We start from the raw sequence: 5,055 nt of genomic DNA on the forward strand, positions 1-5,055 counted from the left end.
TATTTTGGAGCATGAAATGACGAGGCCCATCATCGAGCGCTGACATGGAGAAAGACGAAGGCCAAAGCCCAAAAAGAGGACCAAAGCCCATGTTGATTCGAAGCCCATTCACGCACATCCATCCTCCAAGAGAGCCCAAAGGACCGAGCCCACGAAGATGAGATCAAGATACTTTGGGATTAAGCAAAGCAAATGAAGATTTAAGGAATGATTCCCTATCCTATCCTTCCCTCGAAGATATCGCCAAGATAACAACGTCCAAAGGGGTGCAATCGTGAAGGACAGAAACTCTAGAAGATGCGAGGAGTCTACACGTGAAAGATAAGACCGAGGCGAGCCCGAAAAGGGGTAGGCCGGCCGGCCTAGGCCTATGGGGCCGGCCGGCCCAGCCCGTTTTCGAGTCGATTTGGCCTCCCCTTCGACCGGTGGCTTCCTCGGCTTATAAATAGCTCGCACCTTATTCAACTCAGAGAGAGAGAATCCACCCAGAACTCGACGAAAACCTAGGGCCAAGGCCGGAGGGAGACGACGGCCGCCGCAAGTCTTCGAAGGTACTTAGGAGATGGCTTAGGCCACCCCTAGCGCCATGGCCTCCCTGCGAGGTTGTGCCATGGTGGAGTTCGGGAGTCACCCCCAACATTCGTCGGGGTATGTACACACACGATGGTGATATCAATCTACTATTTATTCTAGTTGTCTCGACTTTGGTCTACTTCAATACATGCTTTCTTTCTCATATGTGATGCATCCATATGTTCACAGTAAGATTAGATCTATTCGTGGTGATTAGTCTATATCTTGCGGATACGTTGAGGTAGCGTGTTTTAGCTAGTTGGTTGATTACCCCGTTGTGGTGACAGCATGGCGGAGGGAAAAATCCTAGCGACGACATGATGTGGAATAGGATCGATGGCGAGTATCATGGGAGTCGTGGCGCGGCCACCAAGAGGATGAGCACTTGGTGGGCGTTTCGGGTAAAGCTTTGGGAAACCTTAGGCGTTAACACGCACCTCGCACCGGCGACCATGGGAAAGTAGGCCGCTTGCGAGCCGTCTTTCTGAGAGATGATTTCGTGTACCTTTAGTTGAGATGCAATCTATGTTTTGATCACCTTTTTGACTAGAACTGTACCTAGAGACGATAGGCCCTAGCTCCTTGGTTGTGTTATCTCATCTACGGTTGTGGGTGTGATGAACACTTATGCTTCATTCATATCTATCAAGTGTTCAGTTTATATGCAATCTTCGCTTCATGTTTAGGTTAGGTTCGATAGATTAGATGGTAAACCCTAGTCGGTTTGCTTCCGATCCACGGATTGATAAACCTTGGGGGAGTACTCTAAGGGAAAAGCTACCACGATCCGTGCGCTTGCGGTACGTAAATTGGCGCTTTAAGAAGCGTCAACACTCACCACGGGTCCAGGCTTTTAACGAGTCCATGCAAGAACAACTGCAGCGCGACGATGTTCGTTGACGAACGAAGGTGGCGAGCAGCAATCCAAAATGCACGCTACAACAAGGCGCTCAGGCGCTATCATCAACGGTTCGTGCACAGCAGGGAGCTCCGGGCTGGCGGCCTCGTCCTGAGACGGATTCTGAACCGGGCAGGGCTCCACAAACTCTCCCCAGTTGGGAGGGGCCCTTCAAGGTTACGGAAGTATGCCGGCCCGGATGCGTTCGCCTCGCCATAGAAGATGGGGTGCCGCTGCCCAACCCATGAAATATAGAGCATCTGCGTAAGTTTTACACTTAGGCAGAGCAGGGAAATGATTTTTTTCTTTGTAATAAGATAGAATCAGCGTGCAGTCCAGAGCGGTTGGGGTCCGCCTTCGTAAACCCGGCCTCTGGCACCCATTGTACCATCGGCTAGCATTAACGCGCGGCCCAGAGCGGTAGAGGTCCGCCCTCATAAACCCGGCCTCTGGCATCCATCGCGCAAACCATGTATATCAAGTTGCAATGGAAAATTTTGCCCCGGTTCTGTCTTTGTGTCGAAATTTTGTTTCGCATTTCGATTCTCGAGGTTTTACTTTTCTAACCCCCGCGCGGACTTTCACTCTGGTCGCTACAACCAAGATCTGAATTGAGTTGCTGGACTACCGTACAGGTCTGGACCCTCTTGCTGCTGGGAGAGGGGTCCGGACCCCTAGGGACCTGCTCTGGAGAGGGGGTGCCCGTTTCCTGGGGTGGTCCGGAGTCCTGTGTAGCCGCTTAGCCGGTTCCGTACCCAAAGCCTACACACTCTACCACCCTGTAACGAGTGCTCTAGTACCTGGAGCTGGGTAATTAGGGGCCCGGACCTCGTTCTAGCTCGAGAGTTGGCTTCCTAAGTCCTACACGTCATGTCCAGCTCCATATCTCAAAGGATCGAGTACGACAAGATGACCTCACCCACTGCCAGGTCCGGAAAAGTCGTGTTGTTTTTTGGAGTGGTCCGGAGTCCTGTGTAGCGCCTTAGCCTGGTTCCGCACCCTAAGCCTACACACTCCACCACTCTGTAACAAGCACTGAACTTCCTGGACCTGTGCATCTGGAGCTCCGGACCTCGTACTAGCCTGGGAGCTGGTCCAGAATAGGTCCCGCGGGCCTGCTACTAAGCTGTAACTTTGAGTGGTATGCAGGTGAAGCCTTGACTGGTGGTAGCTAATCTCAAATCATTGAGCCTACCTACCAGGGGGTCCCAGCATCCGCTTTAAAGGCTTCATGCAGATCGAGGTCCAGTCTCTGTGGTAGACAGACTCAAAACAGCTGAGCTTGACTCCCAGGGGGCCCGGGGCATTTGCTTTGAGCCAGACACCAAGGAACGATCCTGCATGCGTCAAACAGCTAAGTTACAGTATCATTACTGCCATACAAACGAGTTAATTCTCCTCTCTGTAGTTCTTTCTGCTACACAGGGAATAAGACTCTCGCTCGGCTTGCAACCTATGCTACACCTATACGCCTAAGAACGCTTGCCCAACCTCATACGGGGGTCTGGAGTGTCTTCTGCGGCTCCGATGGCAGATAGGTCCTTACAACTGAACCTATTTGCCAGGGCGCCGGGGTGCTGCATACCGCAACCACAGCAACTGACAAACAGATAAGTTGAAAATTTTTCCTTTATTCAAATTTCAACTGGTTCAATGTTTGTTACATAACGCAAAAAAAGGGGTACAATGTGCAGCTCAGGAGTCTGCAGGTTCCCGCTTGAAGTAGGCGGCCACGAAGTCGATGACCTCCCGCACGCTATCCCGAGCGGCGGCCTCCGTCTCTGCCACAGTGCCATCGACCACGGGGCCAGCAAGATGGCCGGATCGTGCCTCCGAAGGCAGGTCAGGATGTGCTCCGCCACCATTCGGATCAGCTCGCGGCACTCGGCTTCAAGCTGGCCAGCAAGGACCGGCTCCAGACGCCGGAGCCTATCCGAAGCGGACTTTAACACTGGGAGGGCGTCAGCAATCGAAGCTGTCGGCTCCGCCACTTGGATTGGGCTCATTCCAAGTGGCACTAGTGCTAAGCTCGCTTCGGTCGCCCAGTCAGCGATTCGCTGGCACCCACGCGCTGGTCCTCCTGGAGCTTCCGGACCGCCTCCTGCACCCGGGTGTCCAGAGTCGCCTTGGTTGCCTCCACCTCGCGGGACCTCTCCTCGAGCTAAGCCTTCCTCTGCGCTGCCCACTCCTTCTGCTTCTTGAGGGAGTCGCGCTGGCGCCCAAGCTGCTTCTCCATGTTGGCGGCGTGGGACTCCCGCTTATCAAGGGACTTCCGGTCCTCCTCCAGCTCCGCCTCGGCAACAGCCAGCTTGCTGGCCCTCTCGTACAGCTGCTCGCGCCATCCCTGCAGAGTTGCAGAGAGATTGTTGAGCTCCTGCTTCCGAACTTGAGACTCGCACCCGCCGTCGCACCCGCCATCGTCGCCGAGGCCACTGTCGCCTGGACACCCGCTGACGGACCAGCGGCGGCGGGAGAACTGCTTGGGCGAGGAGCCCTGGCAAACAAAGAGAAGAAGCCTTCAGCAAAAAACAGAGCACCTAGAATAAGGGGAGTGAGCAGAATAACACTAACCCAGAAGCGCCGGGTATCCAGCGACCACGGAGGCTTGACGACTGCTTCTGCTGCTACCGCTGCTCCTGTGGCGGCGACGGAGGTGCAACCCGGGACTGTTGCTGCTGTTGCTACTGCTGCTGCTCCTGCTGTTGCTGCTGCTATTGCTCCCAAGGCTGCCGCTGCTACTGCTGCTGCCGGAGGGAGCTATCTCTCGGCGGTGATGGTGGCGGCACGGTCGCCCCGTAGGACCCGCGAGGGCCGGAGGCCCTGGAGCTACCCTGGCCTGCGCCCTCAGCGGTCCTCTGACGCTTCACGGCGGGCTCCGTGACTGGGGTCCTGTCGCCCCTGTGTAACCTGCGCCGGCCTGCATCTCCCGACGACGAGCCGGAGCTGCTCCGGACCTGGCTGGGACCGCTTGTGGCAGCGCTGCCGGCCACGGCCTGCTTGCCCTTTGTGGTGGGGCCGGACCCCCGCGGCGCTCGACATAGCTTGATCCCCGGACGAACCAGGGATCCGGAGCCCACGGTTCGGGTCGCCTCCGGTCTGGCGTGCGGCCAGCCCACCGTCGTCGAGAGTCGGCAGGGTAGCCAGCACCGCCGTCCTCAGGCGTGAGTCCTCGCAGAGGGGGACGATGTAACGACCCGGCCCGGGAAAACGGCTAAGATCTACTCTACACATTGAGTAAACCACACCTGCTAATTAATCCTCTTGCGCTTTCGTCCTCGCTTCGCGCAAAAAGGATCGATCCGGAATTAATATGCTTCCCGGGGCTCGGTATTTAAATTGGTCTGGCTCTCAATCGGTTTTCAGTATGGGACAATTCCCGCGGGTGAACAGTGTTGCGACGCTACAGTAACCCGACGTGCTACAGTACTCGAGCTGCAGTAACCGACATCAGGCCCGGCCCAATTCGGCTACAGTACCCGAGCTACAGTACCCCTTCTGCTATAGTACCGGCCCGACACTGTTCCCTTGGGCTGTTACAGACGACGCCCTGGGGGAGGATCAGGTGCTCCAGGACGAAGACTTCC

Source organism: Panicum virgatum, chromosome 9K, assembly GCF_016808335.1.
Source record: "Panicum virgatum strain AP13 chromosome 9K, P.virgatum_v5, whole genome shotgun sequence".
NCBI lineage: Eukaryota > Viridiplantae > Streptophyta > Magnoliopsida > Poales > Poaceae > Panicum > Panicum virgatum.